The 16,253-nt window shown below is 43.8% G+C and overlaps 1 protein-coding gene and 4 non-coding genes across 5 annotated transcripts in view; all 5 read right to left on the bottom strand.

The window, feature by feature from the left end:
- The window catches only part of si:ch211-137a8.2 (uncharacterized protein LOC777613 homolog), a 34,479-nt gene extending 26,933 nt beyond the window's left edge, over window positions 1-7,546 (bottom strand). The window contains exon 1 of the mRNA XM_061045793.1: window positions 7,317-7,546. The gene's annotated coding sequence lies outside the window, so the exon portion shown is untranslated. The remainder of the gene's footprint in view (window positions 1-7,316) is intronic.
- A 1,245-nt stretch (window positions 7,547-8,791) lies between these two features.
- On the bottom strand, window positions 8,792-8,883 carry trnar-ucu (transfer RNA arginine (anticodon UCU)). The gene is given in 2 exon segments: window positions 8,792-8,827; window positions 8,847-8,883. It is a non-coding gene; the product is annotated as a tRNA-Arg (tRNA).
- A 5,053-nt stretch (window positions 8,884-13,936) lies between these two features.
- Window positions 13,937-14,028, bottom strand: trnar-ucu (transfer RNA arginine (anticodon UCU)). The gene is given in 2 exon segments: window positions 13,937-13,972; window positions 13,992-14,028. It is a non-coding gene; the product is annotated as a tRNA-Arg (tRNA).
- A 487-nt stretch (window positions 14,029-14,515) lies between these two features.
- trnar-ucu (transfer RNA arginine (anticodon UCU)) lies at window positions 14,516-14,607 on the bottom strand. The gene is given in 2 exon segments: window positions 14,516-14,551; window positions 14,571-14,607. It is a non-coding gene; the product is annotated as a tRNA-Arg (tRNA).
- Window positions 14,608-14,839: 232 nt separating this feature from the next.
- Window positions 14,840-14,931, bottom strand: trnar-ucu (transfer RNA arginine (anticodon UCU)). Its single transcript is given in 2 exon segments — window positions 14,840-14,875; window positions 14,895-14,931. It is a non-coding gene; the product is annotated as a tRNA-Arg (tRNA).
- Window positions 14,932-16,253: the final 1,322 nt, after the last annotated feature.

Here is a 16,253-nt window from a genome sequence, read left to right as displayed (position 1 = left end):
TTGGGGATGATTCCAAATTTACCAGACGTCCTTAGGTAAAATGAATCCCATTCAAAAGTAGCATGAGAGAGATGTAACAGCAGTATCTGGTTAAAAAAAAAAACCAGGAACATTTTGATCTGGCACATTTTCCCTGGAAGATTAAGCTGAAGCCATTACCGCCTGTTTCATGGATGTGGACTGATGCAATCTTCAGAGCATTTTCTGTTTGTACGTCATGTCGTCATTTAGAACTCAAAATGTCAAAAAGTAAGGTGCCCTGGATACAAAATTTGAAATCAAGATTAACTTTTTATGCATTCAGAGTCTGAGCTGTGTCCTCACTCTCGGCCTTTAAACCGACGTCCTCTTCTCTCAGAGACTGTGATCACCTTCCCCCCCTCTCTCAGCCCGTATAATTCACCGCACTCTGCCGCCTCCCGACGCCACTTCCAGCTTAGTTAGTTTAAACATTCAAATGTGCAGAGAAGCGTTGACGTATTTGGGTCATGAGATTAAGATCGGCTCGGTAAAACGGCTCCTCTGACACCTTCAGAAACTTCAAAGTCTCACTCTGCCTGAAACCAGGTTTGACATGATCACTGAGTCTAGAACGATGAAGTCATATCGGCCTGATCTGCTTTAATAATTCAGTAATGCATCGTGGTTGTGACCTTTTAAAGGAATTATTTGATTTTTTTACGTTTTGGTAAGTAAACAGCTGAGTCCAAATGACAAATCATTTCAGCATGTTAACAACTCATTATCTCTGCAAACTTAAATCCTATTCCCAAGTGTTGACATGTCCAGGCTCGTCTGATTCTCTGTAAGGACTGTCACAAAGTCGATGTCTCTAACTTCACTGGGCCCACCAAGACCTCCACTCTGACTCTGTTTGACGCTCTAATTCAGAGTTTGAGCTCCGGCAGAGCACTTTTTCCTCCTCGGCCGTTTGAGTCACATAAAGAAAAACGATTAAAGAGAAATTTCTCTTCAGTGAAACATTATTTTTCTTTTACCAACGTCTTAACTCGTCCCTCAGAGGAAATCAACCACACTCACACACTATTTTCACTCAGGCAATAAAAGTCCTTGAAGAATGTTTTGTAACACACACATTTACTGCACATATCACTACCTGAGTTATTTATGAAGTTTTTTTTTTCACAGTAGAATCCAAACTGGGCCACGTTTGGCCTCAAATAAGGACACCAGCACTTGGAGCAAAGATGATCCTGGTTCATCCACTTGGATTTGTTTGCATTTACCAATCCAGGTGACCTCCATTGGGGTCCGACTTCTCACGTTTCAGGACTCCAAGTTGGATCTTTCGAGCCCTGTTGGAGCCATGTTTAACCTGTTTGGCCTCAGTGGAAACCAAGAAAGCCCAAACTGACTGATGAGCTCCATGTAGAGAACACTGACCCTGTAACAAAACCCAGACCAGCACAGTTTGATCCCAGATGTCATGTTGGCCTTTTAATGCATCAATGGAAGAAATGTTTAGCCTTGTTTTGTGGCACTTACATCTGCCCTGTCCACTGAGCTTGGTCTAATCAATGGTATCACTTTTTACTGCCAGTGGCTACCTGATGTCTACCACTCAGCCCTCCAAACTTCATGCCTCAGACGTTTTGTCAGTTCATCTATGGTTCCTTTTCTTCAGTTCAGCGGCACAATTTACTCCTTAATCAGCCTACATCATCTTATGTTCGGCCTGTAAAAAGGTTTTGATGCCTTTTCTTTGCCATCTGTTCAAACATCTTGCGTCCACACATTCAGAAAAGTGGGATTTCCTGTTCATGTTGTGAATCACCACAGAGCATCTCTCCTGTCTGGCTGCTGACCGAGCTGTCGACCGGAGAGTCAACCGTTGAGAGTGGAACTGTTGAAAGCTGCACAGGAGGTTGCAACATGATGTACAACAGCACAGACTGGTTTCTAAAATGGTATATCTACCTCACTGCCAGTCATCACTGGAGCAGAGAGCCAGATTGAAGTGATGCTGCGATGCCTTACACTGTCATTCTACCCTCTGCTTACATTACGGCGATTTTTTAAGGTCAAAAACAAAAACTAAAATCACCTTCCCCAGTATTAAAAACATCTGCCTGGTCTGTTTTTAGCCCCAACATGATGGTAAATCTCTCAAATTAAACCAAACTATAGCTCTGCCTTCTCCGGCCCTGTTTGGCCCAGTTTGGTCCTGTGACGGCAGCAGACTATCTGAGAGTGTTTGTGTTCAGAGTGCGGGTGAGCTGCAGGTAACAGCAGCCATAAAGCCGGAGGTAGCAGGCTATTTAATGGTGTAATAACATTATGTGTCGTTATGGCCGTCAGAGGGGACATTAGCCTGCAGATGTTTGCTAGCACAGAGTCAGAGTGGACTTGGGACCAGCCTTGGGATATAATGAAGGTAATCAGAGTCATAATGAAGCCCGGCAGCATCAGAAACACTAATGCAACACTAATAAAACACATTATCTCCTTCCAAACACTTATCAACTCATAACCTTCTCTGCTTTCCCAACTCATTCACCACTACACACCCAAACTCTAAACTCCCGTGTTTTTGATTTAACTCAAATTTAGGTGTATTAATGCTCATTCCCATTGGTCACACTTGGATGAACTCCTCCTAGGGAATAAATCTGATCAAGCTCAAAGTTGGTGCACGGCTAGAGGAGACCTTGAAGATGTAAATTTATAAAAATCGTGTATAGAACTCAAAGATCTTAGCCATGGCAGCTTGCCAAAGTTGATTTCCCCACGCCTCTCAAAACAGGATGTGGGAGTAACTTGAAACTACTGGGTCCACACTGAGTCCACACCTGACATGAAGTCCCATCTGACATGAAGTCCCACCCCCAGTCTCCAGTAGCTGCCAGGTGTATCGTTACCAACAAAAATAGAAATCCTAGGCAACTGGGAAAGTTTTCAAATACTAGAAAACAAACTTCTGAACATCGTCTAAATTGCACATTTTAGTGACAATTTGGTAATTGTGAAAATTAGCCCTCTCTTTCTTTGGCTGCAGCAGCCTTTGAGTTCAAATGTGACTGAAGATCTGAAGCTTTTTAAAGCTTTGGTACTTTATGATGCAATAGATCATCCAAATAACAAATGGTAGTGTCGTTGTAAAACATGCTGAATTGAAAAGTGTCAAAGTATTGAAAGTTGTGACAACCTAACTCACTATGACACACACTGATGTACACTGTGTGGCCGGGAAACGTCGGCTCCAGTCATGCTGAGAAGCTTCTTAGAGGAAATGTGACACTTGAAACAATGAGGACTTTATTTTGATTGTCACATTTCAGCGATCATTGTCCTAGTTTCGGGTGAGAACCGGGTCAAACTGTTCTCCCGGGATGATACGGCCTCTCAGGTGGCAGTTAACGCACCGCTCAGGTCACTGTAGTGAAACTGTAGCCACAGTTCAGGGAAACGTGACACAGTTACAGTGTGAGACCTGGAGCTCGGCTTACCTGAGCTCCATGACATCATTCAGGTTTCTGTGATACTGTACACCTGCATTCAGAGTCTATACAGGACGAGACCAGCAGCATTAAACCCAACTGTGTTAGAGATGGCCTCTCCAATTTAATAAAAGTATAAATTTAACATCTGACACTTCTCTGCACTATAAGGTCGCCTCGAGGTTATCAGCTCAGTATGAGTGCAGTATTTATTTTCTTATTTGAGGCAGATTAACAATCTTAAAGTAAGTATGGCAAACTAACAACCGCATGTGTTGAGGTGCTAACTCATTTACGCTGACGACACTGTGATGTACTGCTCAGCACACACTCCAGACCAAGCTCCCTCACAGTTACAGCTTGATGTATTTGTTGCCGATCTTAACAAACATTTGCTCTTTTTATGTATCATTTGTCTCGTAGGGTTCCTTTGGATTATTGGTGGGGACGGCCTGCTGCTGTGTTGAGCACCTACATCACCTCAAATATTTCCAACGGCTTTCCACTTTCACTTTTTTCAAATGGATTTATGTCTGTATCTGATTAAAATGACTCAAAAAAAAAAAGTCTCAAAGGCAATCATGCTTAAGCAGGGTACGGGACAACTTTGCTGGTGTCAGTGCACCCTAAGGAATAAAGACTAGAATCTGTCGACTCGCCCATAAATAACTCAGTCGACGGAGGAAATATATTCCTTGTTTTGCCTTTTTACAGATTTAGTCAATGTGATCTTTCCACGACAGCAGACGGTCGATCATTAAACCCAAATATTTATGAGATGACACCAGATTGATTGTTTCATTATGAATGAAAACAGAGGCCTTGTGAGCATCAGATGGTGAACCGAATACAATTTCCTCTGTTTTTCTTTGCACTGATCTCTTGAGCGTGTTTATCACTCCACATAACCATTTTCTTCAAAGCGTGTCGGTGCTACGCTCCGCTCCGTTTCAGTTACAGTACGATGAGGACATTTTGTTAAACTTCTCTCTGTAGATGAGAAAAACAAATGTGAAGGAATGAAATAAGTCGATTTTTGAGTGTTTCAGAATTTAGACTTCAGTAAAGATTGATTGGGTGTCTTTTCTGATTTCTCGGTTTAGAAACATTTGCAGCAGAAAATCTTCACTGCCAGAGAACGTATGAAGCATCATCGCTGTCTGACTGTCGTATGAATCTTTAAAGTAGAAGCAGAACTTTGAGAAGCTCCGAGGCTTTGAGCTGCGTTGGAAAAACAGCACTGCCCTATTTTTCCCACTTCTGTGATGCGTTGTGATGATGCAACTATCCAAACAACTCAAGTTGCAACTAAACAAGAAACATCAGATAACAGTGGAAAACCGTACAGTGTTTTCCCTCTGACAGCCGCACAAGAAAACTTTTCTCTGTACAGGATTTTCAGCACCCTTCAAAATAAATGTTTTGTTTTAGTGAGTTAGTGCATGGAATGAAAGCTTTGTCAAAACTCATTTCAGGATTATGACTATCTGATGAAGAGAATTCACCAGAATCCTTTGCAGCTCTGGTGTAAGACAAAGCTGTGAGCATGTGAACAGAGCTTTATCTTGTTGTATTCTTTACATCAGAAGGGAACTAAGTGTTTGTTTGGGAATGCAGCAGAGACCACAGACAGGTTTAATTGTTTCTTCAGTTCAGGTGTGGCAGAGGATCAGTCTGCTGGCAGCAGTCCAAACAGCTCAGAGTGTTGTTGTTCTGTCACCGGGTGGAGGGACGGTTTCACCACAGAGTCACATTCCTGCAGCACGACAACAACAACCACTGCAGCTGCTGAGACCAGACATCATCTGTGAGAGAACTGTTTGTTTGTTTGGATGGTGAGGTGGGAAAAGATAACCTGTGAAATGACACAACATGACCTGTGGGGGGTAAACAACCACTGGAATTTATTGCATCTTGATGCAGACACATAAGATTTGGAATTTCTCCGTCACAAAGTCAATGCTAACACGCCCAAAGAGATTCAGACCGCGTAAACCGTCCTCTGAAAAGGGGGTCCTTTGTCGTTTGAGTATTCAAAAAAGTTCCACGTTGCCACAACAATGTTTTCATAACAACCACTGATCGACAAAAGAGACTATAAACACTGTAGTATACACGCCAGGCCAGTAGTTGGCGGTGTGACTTAGCAGAAACGTGCTCAAACTAGGATCAATATTGGAGATGCTTTTGAAAAATGGAGAGAGGTTAGAACACAGAAAGGTTTACAGACCCATGCAGAGCTGGATAAACACTGAAGCTTCAGAGTCCACCACATGGTGACCTGAGTGAGCATGGACTCTAGAGAGGGGGGGGGGGGGGGGGAGACAGCTCTCTATGATGTTTAGAATTTAGACTGCAGTACTCATTTTAAACACTAGGTGTCAGTTACATACTGCTCCTTTAACAAAACAAATCTTGCTGACTTTTTAAAGTCAAATGCATCGCTCATTGAGGATGTTAGCCGTGCAGAAAAAGCCTCCTGGCCTGACACCTACCTCGTGTCAGCTGTTTCAGGAATTAAAAAATAACCATATATAAGTAACATATCTTCTCTCTGATGGTCTTGTTTGTTAAAGAGGCATGAATATTTATCAGAGTGTGTTTCTTAACCTCACAGGAGCTTTCAGGTCTTCATCACACGGGGCTCGAGCACTGATCTCTCTGCAGAGAGGACATAACATTTGCTATCTGAAGAAAAAGAGCAGGTACAAGACCTTACTCGCTTTAGTTAGCTCGTAGCTTCACATTGTTGTGTTAGCATGCTAATGTTAGCGCTCTTTAGTTAGCTCGTAGCTTCACATTGTTGTATTAGCATGCTAATGTTAACGCTCTTTAGTTAGCTCGTAGCTTCACATTGTTGTGTTAGCATGCTAATGTTAGCGCTCTTTAGTTAGCTCGTAGCTTCACATTGTTGTGTTAGCATGCTAATGTTAGCGCTCTTTAGTTAGCTCATAGCTTCACATTTCATGTAAACTGACACAGAATGAGCGTGATCTAAAAACTCTTACTAACATCCAAATAATCAGTGAGTATGTTCTTCTTCTTCTCTCTAGTTCTTGACTAAAACAGCTTTTATACACAAGGGGAGGAGCCGGCCGTCCCGTCCATGTAAACACGGCTCTGACAACAACACAGCCAGCGGGACTCGAGCTTCTCCCTCATTGTAGACAGTCAGGACTCAGAGACACATTTACACAGGATAGACTTTATGATTTATTTATGTGGAACATGTCGCACATTCTTCCTTTAAACAATCACACTCACGTCGTTCTGTCACAGGCGATATAAAAAAATCATCCCATTTTATCTTCATAATCTCTCAGGATAAAAAAAGACACTTAGACTGACAACATCCATCACACTCATATAGAACAAGATTTAAATAGACTCGTCAACTAGGCTATATCTTCCCAAGAAATGGATGTTTGATGCATGCCTGTGACTGTAACCATGGCAACAGAGGCACACATCTCTCTCTCTCTAAAAAAAAAACCATGTCCTGAGGGCACACAGGACACTGGATACACTCCTGACAGCAGCCCTGAGTCAATGAATGTGTGTGCCTCTATTACACACACAAACCGGTTCCTGGACGTAGCCTACAGAGTGTAAATTGCTACCCTCGAGGTGTCTCATGAGGCTACATGTTTCCTGAACGCAGCATGTGCTTAAAACAAAAACAACAGGACAGAAACTAGTTTCCATGCAGGAGTTAAACAGTTTAAATAACAAACACCAGCAGTCAGCAAAAGCCTTAAACCCGGAAACCGCACCAGAGACAGGTAATACTGCGCGTGCAGGTATTGAAAGCAGCGGTGAATGTGACGTCATTAACGTCCGCGTGATGACTTGACTCACCGGCCGGCTGCTGGATGAGGTCATACCAGGAAGCGTGAAAAGTGAAACTCCTCCGACTTTGCGTTGAGAGGGAAAAAAAAAAACAAGTGAAACATACAACAACAAAAAAAACACTTCCGGTGATCCAGGTTAGCGTTCGGCGTGAGCTCGACTGATGACCGATCGAGAGAAGTCACCTGCTCAGGTGAGATCTCTTCACCGTGCTGCAGGAAAACACACTGACGAGCTGCAGGAAAACACACTGACGAGCTGCAGGAAAACACACTGACGAGCTGCAGGCAACACGAAGCTGCCTGCTGCAGGTACCTCACAGGCCCCGCCCCCCTGTGAACCCTCAGCACACAAGCACACCTGCAGCTGCTCACCTGAGCATTTACCTGCGTCCCATTTCTAAACGCACACCTCCTCGGATGTTTCCTCATTCACCTCCAGGAGAAAGGAGAGCATTTCACAACCTGATGTCACAGTGTTTATAACTCTTTACTTCTAAAATTAGTTTTTTTTATGGTGTTTCCTAATCGATCAAAGAGTTTGTTTTATAAAAGGAAACCAGGAAGGATGCAAAGTAGTGGAGCTGATTTAGGATTGGGACGCGGCCCTGCTGGCCTACTTTACAGTGAAGCCATAAAATCCAGAATCAAATCCAAGGCTGTACACATGGGTTAATTTTTAATTAAAAACACATGAACACAGTTTTAAAAAAGAAACTGAACATTTGACAAAGAAACAAACGAGAAACAATTTAATTAAAGCACACAGTTCTTAGAGATTTAATTAAATAAACAAATAATTTGTTTCCAAGCATAAAGCTCTATCATGTAGTTTAAACTCTTTAGAGGGGAGCTCGAAGGAGAAATCTTTAAAACCATCAAAGGCATCATTGTGGCTTTCTGATATGATCATGTTTTTGTGGAAATCAAAAGCTCTCTTAGAGGATCGACCGAGAAATTCTACAAAGTTGAGGACCCTTCACTAGTTTCTTTTCGACAGACTTGCAGCTCTCCCCTGTCAGTATTATATAAAGCACAAACACCTACATCACCTGTGTGCATACTTTGTCTAAGAAGCGATGAAAACACATGTAAACAAACGTCTTTACAGAGGGTTAAAGTTCTACTGTTAGTGAACTATTCTGTCTCTTTGTATCAGTACTGGTGAGCTGGCCTGATGCATGGAGGAGACATGGCTGCAGGCCTTGTCTGAGGACTGACACTTCCAGCTCTCTGCTGCGGTGTCGTCTCTGTGTCACACACACATCCTGGAAAAAGGTCCAATCACTGATCCACATGGAAACAAAAGGGCACTTTTGAAAAAAAAAAAAAAAGTGGAGCAGGCAGAAGACGGAGAGGATGGACTTTTCTCATCATTGGGGGGTTTGTAGATTAGAAACACATGTTAGAGTTAGAGGAACATGGTGAAGTGGATTTGAGAGAATATGACCTTAAAGCAGTGACTTTAAATATCTTTGTAAAGCTTGACTCTGGTGGGACTCGAACCCACAACCTTTGAATCACTTCTCCTGTGTCTAGCTAGAAGTCCAATGCGCTGTCCATTGCGCCACAGAGCCACACAATGAATAATATATGTTGATGATAAAGGTATCTTACTATCTGATCATTAAGGAAACATGTTGAAGTGCTGGCTTCTCTGACAACAACGCAGCAGCCAGTATGTCCTCCTTCTAACTTTAGATTCTGCTCCTGAATGCTCTGGATTTGTTTGGACCAGAGAAGGTAGGCGCTTTTAAGGCACCCCCCCCCCCCACACGGCCGTTTTGGACACCCTTCGGTTTGCCAGATATGAGAGCAGTTATCAGGTCAACAGGTGTTGCAGCGATGGAAGCGGGCAAGAGAAGTGGTTCAGATAGAAGTGATTGTACCCGACCTAAAAAGCCTCTGCATGTTTCTAATAAGCTCCACGAGCAGAAACGTGCTCAAACTAGGATCAATATTGGAGATGCTTTTGAAAAATGGAGAGAGGTTAGAACACAGAAAGGTTTACAGACCCATGCAGAGCTGGATAAACACTGAAGCTTCAGAGTCCACCACATGGTGACCTGAGTGAGCATGGACTCTAGAGAGGGGGGGGGGGGGGGGGACAGCTCTCTATGATGTTTAGAATTTAGACTGCAGTACCCATTTTAAACACTAGGGGTCAGAGTTATATACTGCTCCTTTAAACAGAGGAGAAGTGATTTAAAATTTGTGAGTTGGATCCCCAGCAGAGTTGAGCTCTACAGGCTATCTATCAAAATTAAATGACATTTCTGGGATCGGCTCCAGCCCCCCCGCAAGCCAAACAGGAAAAAGCGGTGTAGATATTGGATGGAAGGAATTTCAAAAGTGACTTTTTCTGTCAAGATTGTCAACTTTTTTTCCCACTGTGATTAATTTTGAATGTGTGTGGCTCTGTGGCGCAATGGACAGCGCATTCTAGCGACTTCTAGTACAGCTTAGGAGAAGAGATTCAAAGGTTGTGGGTTCGAGTCCTACCAGAGTCAACCTTTAAAGGTGTACAACAAAGTGCATAGTATGGATCTATGACTGTTGAATTAGAATTGAACAATGGTTAGAATGTCTACCTGATAAATAAAAAATTATATGCTCTCTTTGTGTGTATAAATCTCGAGTCCCACCAGATTTATTCTACAAATATTTACCATCATTATCCTCTAACCTTTAACCTCTTGAACATGAGCATGTTGCACTCCAAACTGAGGAATAAAAACTTATTTTTTTAAATCAAAGATGGTTTAGTCTTCGGTAAGAAGATTTGTGTGTAGGTTTTTATCAACGACAAAGTTTGTTTTGGTCCTTGGGGGGCTCAGCTCTTCTTTGATAAAACTTGGGTTGGGGGGAGGGCTTTGTGGAAAAACATCAGAAACAAATGGTCGCACCAATCGTTGAGGAACTAGGGCGGCATGGACCCCCCCTTTATCATGAAGAACTGGATAGAGTCCAATCTACACAAACGTACCCGCACACACTCTGCATCAAATATGCTTCTTGATGTCCACACACACACACACACACACACACACACACACACACACACACACACACACACACACACGTTATGCAAATCCACCAGCCAATCAACAGACACAACAAATCAATGCCTCTTTGTGGCATCTGTCTTGTGTCTCACTGTGGTGTGCGCCTACACGTGTGTCTCATTTGCATATATGTAAATGAGCTCCCACACGCTCCGCCATAGATTGCTGCTGAGACTTTATCTCTATGCAATTATGTAAATGAGGCCCGGCGTTGTAGGACAGTTACGTAAACGTCGTATTTCAAAAAAAGAGGTTTAGCAGGGAAATTACATAAGAAGCTGGTTTTCTGAGGCTATTTACAGCCGCGGCGAGCAGCGCTCTGCCGACACAATCACGCCGACACAATGTGCAGTATTTATGGCGGCGAGTAAAGAGGGAATTTAACATGAGACACCAGCCAAAGAGCTGCTAAATCAAAGTTGATCGCTGCTTAGTTCACCACTTCCAGCAGACAGTCATATTCAAATTCAGCAGGCAAACAAACGGCCTTAATGACCACTGATTTGACTCGTGCATATTCCACTTTGCTGTCATATGTTCAGATCTGGACTCCTCGCTTGGTTTCAGTCTCTTCCAGTGGGGGTCTAATTTTTCACTGTGACAGCAGAATCCAGGATGTGACACTCCTGCCGCTCCGCTTTCTTGATTGTTTTGGCTCATATCGTTTGTTTACATCAACGTCTTGCCAAGTGTCATTTTGAGTCGCCACTGAGCCGAGTAGATGACGTTACCGCGGCCCCGTCTGTCCGCTTTCACACTCCGTCTGGCTCACTGTCAGCGAGTACTCATCACAGTCATTCAGCAGGAGTCTCAGAGGAGTTCTGCTTCATTTGGCTCCCATTATGTTTGTGTTTGATCCTTTTAGATTTTCGGGTTTCTTTACTTTGTGCAGGAAACCATGAAACAGAAGATTTCAAAATGTTCCTGTGTTTTTACCACGAGTGAGGTCTCATTACGTGCTCATCTGCATCCTGGTTGGGATCTACTTTCTCTTTGCTGACCTAATTTTGAGACGTATGAGCATCACAGCCTACAGTCTTTAATCTCCTATCTAGTGAGGGAACATAGGGCTGAGGGAACATGTGGCTGAGGGAACATGTGGCTGAGGGAACATAGGGCTGAGGGAACATAGGACTGAGGGAACATGGGGCTGAGGGAACATAGGACTGAGGGAACATAGGACTGAGGGAACATGGGGCTGAGGGAACATAGGGCTGAGGGAACATGGGGCTGAGGGAACATGTGGCTGAGGGAACATAGGGCTGAGGGAACATAGGACTGAGGGAACATAGGACTGAGGGAACATAGGACTGAGGGAACATAGGGCTGAGGGAACATAGGACTGAGGGAACATGGGGCTGAGGGAACATAGGACTGAGGGAACATAGGACTGAGTGAACATAGGACTGAGGGAACATAGGACTGAGGGAACATAGGGCTGAGGGAACATAGGACTGAGGGAACATAGGGCTGAGGGAACATAGGACTGAGGGAACATAGGACTGAGTGAACATAGGACTGAGGGAACATAGGGCTGAGGGAACATAGGGCTGAGGGAACATAGGACTGAGGGAACATAGGGCTGAGGGAACATAGGACTGAGGGAACATAGGGCTGAGGGAACTTAGGACTGAGGGAACATAGGGCTGAGGGAACTTAGGACTGAGGGAACATAGGGCTGAGGGAACATAGGGCTGAGGGAACATAGGACTGAGGGAACATAGGACTGAGGGAACATAGGGCTGAGGGAACATAGGACTGAGGGAACATAGGACTGAGGGAACATAGGACTGAGGGAACATAGGACTGAGGGAACATAGGGCTGAGGGAACATAGGACTGAGGGAACATAGGACTGAGGGAACATGGGGCTGAGGGAACATAGGACTGAGGGAACATAGGGATGAGGGAACATGGGGCTGAGGGAACATAGGACTGAGGGAACATAGGACTGAGTGAACATAGGACTGAGGGAACATAGGGCTGAGGGAACATAGGGCTGAGGGAACATAGGACTGAGGGAACATAGGGCTGAGGGAACATAGGACTGAGGGAACATAGGGCTAAGGGAACATAGGACTGAGGGAACATGGGGCTGAGGGAACATAGGGCTGAGGGAACATAGGACTGAGGGAACATAGGGCTGAGGGAACATAGGACTGAGGGAACATGGGGCTGAGGGAACATAGGACTGAGGGAACATAGGGTTGAGGGCACATAGGGCTGAGGGAACATAGGACTGAGGGAACATAGGGATGAGGGAACATGGGGCTGAGAGAACATAGGGCTGAGGGAACATAGGACTGAGTGAACATAGGACTGAGGGAACATAGGGCTGAGGGAACATAGGACTGAGGGAACATGGGGCTGAGGGAACATAGGACTGAGGGAACATAGGACTGAGGGAACATAGGGTTGAGGGCACATAGGGCTGAGGGAACATAGGACTGAGGGAACATAGGGATGAGGGAACATGGGGCTGAGGGAACATAGGACTGAGGGAACATAGGGATGAGGGAACATGGGGCTGAGGGAACATAGGGCTGAGGGAACATAGGACTGAGGGAACATAGGGATGAGGGAACATGGGGCTGAGGGAACATAGGACTTTAAGTGCAGAAACACAAATTTAACAACACAACAAACACATTTAACCACAATAGGAATCCGCAAAAGCTCAAATTATTCTTTTTCATCTATTTCAGTGAAAGGATTGTTGGTTTCACTTAGCAAACAGCTTTTTATAAAGTGCATAGGAGGAACAAATGTCTTGCAGATAATATGCTTTTCATCCACTTCCACTGGTTCTTCAAGCAGCAGGCCTCTTAACATGTTGCGTGTGATGTTTTTAACGGCTGATTGACCTCACCAGAGCCTAAGTAGCTAAAGAGCTAAGTGGGCACACTCCTCATGTGAGGCTCTCTTTGCCCTCTCGGTGGCTTAAATCTGTTTAAGCAGTTATGGAGCTAAATGGAAACGGTTCTCAGACGGGGAGTAGATGCTTTGGAGTGATTGTGGAGCAGCAGAGGATTAGCTGAAGGAGGTCTGATGACAGATGCATCTCTTGGCTCTGGTGAAGACGTTCTGCATGGTTCACTGAGCTAAGACCACTGTGGCTCAGGGGGGAGCGTCTATGATAGCATTAGCATCACAGTCGGCTCTGGAAGCGGAAGTAATACTTTTGGCTGAATTAAACCTTGGGGGTGGAGCTGGAGGACAAAAGGGTTCCACAGGATGCAAATTTAATTCTGTTAGCTTTGCTTTTGTTGACTGAACTTCTGATAAATATAGCTTTACCTCACTAGCACTAGCTTAGCATTGGTTCTGGAGCTCAGACCTTCCATGCAAAGAGTGATTTAACCTGCTGAGTGACGTTAAACATTTGGTGATTGAAGATTTTTGCTGTTTGGTTTGAAGGTTTTTTTAAGGTTGCATTGAGTGACCCATACAAACTTCACAGGCAGGACTTGGAAGCCAACCTTTTATTTACTTGACTTGCATCTAACCTATCAATACCTTACAAGTTATTCTTTTCTGTCCATATACACCTTTGACTTTCTAAAGCTTGACTCTGGTGGGACTCGAACCCACAACCTTTGAATCGCTTCTCCTGATCTGTACTAGAAGTCCAATGCGCTGTCCATTGCGCCACAGAGCCACACATTTAAAAAGATCCACATGTTACAATCTCAACCCAACTGACTTTACTTAAACGGTCCAAAAGTAATATAATAAAACGTGTTTTGTTAACTCATACCAGGCGATAAGAACACACTACATTTTATTTTACAGGCAAAAGTCACATGACAACATGTCCACAGTCAGAACTTGCACGATACCATTAGTGTGATCGATTTAATTACACTACAACAAGACTTAGTTGCCAAAAAACAATATTTTGTACGGCTTAAACTTTACTGTTGATGCACATAGCAACCATGTTGGGTTTCTTAAGCTCCGGCTTATGAAGTTCCTCCGAGTTTCAGAGTCAGAATTCCAACTTCAGGGGCAGCGAATTGGAAAGAACCATTATACTGCATTGAGTGTGACTGCAGGTTACGTTCTTTTTGTAACAGGGTTTAAAGTCAGACAGTCCGAGAAGCCAGCTTCATCAGAGTTTAATACCTAAGATTGGTCATAAAGCATGACTCTGGTGGGACTTGAACCCACAACCTTTGAATCTCTCCTCCTTCACTGTACTAGAAGTCCAATGCGCTGTCCATTGCGCCACAGAGCCACATACTCAATTACCAAAGTCAAAGAAATCGTGCAAATAATGGACAATCTAGTCTGACAAGAGAAACGGCTAATTTTCCAGTTGTTGAGCTATCACAGAATGTTGGAAACAACATTGCGGTAATTTGTCAGTAATAAGCGGGACTCTAAACGCAAATCAACTAAGGGCTGAAAATCACAGGGTCAGAGAAATGACCTTCTGCATCGTTTGTACCATCAGGTCAACAATAACTTGACTCTGGTGGGACTCGAACCCACAACCTTTGAATCACTTCTCTTGATCTGTACTAGAAGTCCAATGCGCTGTCCATTGCGCCACAGAGCCACACATTGGGAAATGATCTCAACCAAACTGACTTTACGTAAACGCCACAAAAAGAACCAAACAATCATCATTTAGTCCTGAAGCGCCTGCAGAAATATTTTAATCTCTGTGTCTTATTGAAGGGTGAGTTACGGTGCGTTACATTTACCTCAGAACTGGGATGTTGGAGCTGGGAGTGACGTCAAACCCGAGTTGATTGCGTTCCAGTTATGAGATGGAAACAAGTCGAACAAGCAACATGGACGCCACCAGGAGTACCTTTGTTTTTTTAGCTCATACCAGGCGATAAGAACACACTGCGTGATATGTTACGGGCAAAAGTCACATGACAACATGTCCACAGACAGAACTTGCACGATACCATCAGTGTGATCGATTTAATTACACTACAACAAGTTGCCAAAAAACAATATGTTGTACGGCTTAAACTTTACTGTTGATGCACATAGCAGCCATGTTGGATTCTTGGCTGGGCAAATTAAGTTCTAAGCGGGAATTCCAACTGCAGTGTGACTCCAAGTTGAGTTCTCTTCGTAACAGGGCTGAAAGTCTAAGGGTCTGAAAAGCAGCATGGTTATAAAGCTTGACTCTGGTGGGACTCAAACCCACAACCTTTGAATCACTGCTCCTTATCTGTACCAGAAGTCCAATGCCCTGTCCATTGCTCCACAGAGCCACACTTGTTGATTCAAAATCAAAAGGTGGGTACAGCCTGGACGGGTCACCAGTCAATCCCAGCACCGACATATGGAGACAGAGAATCAACTTCTCCAATGTTAAACTTTTTATGTTCTACTAGAAGTCTGATGCGCCACAGAGCCTCACTCCAAGAGAGGGTTCATGTTTTCAAATGTATTTATGAAGTATTATGTATATGTCATAGTGTCACACGTGTTCCAAAACTTTCCATTTCACCTTCAGGAAGTAGCTCAAAATGTTCTTCAAAAAAGATGACTCTGGGGACTCAAACCCCTAACGTTTCATTCCCTCCTCTTACCATTTTCCAGAAGTCCATGTTGATGTCCACTGAACCACAGAGTGACTGCATGCACTAGTGCAGCTTATTTATGTCCACACACTGTGAACAGAAACAAGGAGGTCAGACAAAGACTGAGCATCGAGATAAATGTTTGTTTACAGGAAGCCTCGTAGGACACCTTCATGGACGTGTTGGATACTATATTAAAGAAGAGAAGAACACACACTGTACCACTGTAACTTTTGTTGCTTTGCTAAAGTGCTCATGATGGATAGGCCGGATCTTTGTAACATAACAATGAGTAAGGTCTTTTACCTGCTTCTTGTAAAGTGTCTCGAGATAA

The sequence above is a fragment of the Labrus mixtus genome, chromosome 9 (genome assembly GCF_963584025.1).
Source record: "Labrus mixtus chromosome 9, fLabMix1.1, whole genome shotgun sequence".
Lineage (NCBI taxonomy): Eukaryota > Metazoa > Chordata > Actinopteri > Labriformes > Labridae > Labrus > Labrus mixtus.
The sequence above is the reverse complement of the archived record's forward strand: the minus strand, read 5'-3'. Positions and strand labels throughout refer to the sequence as shown.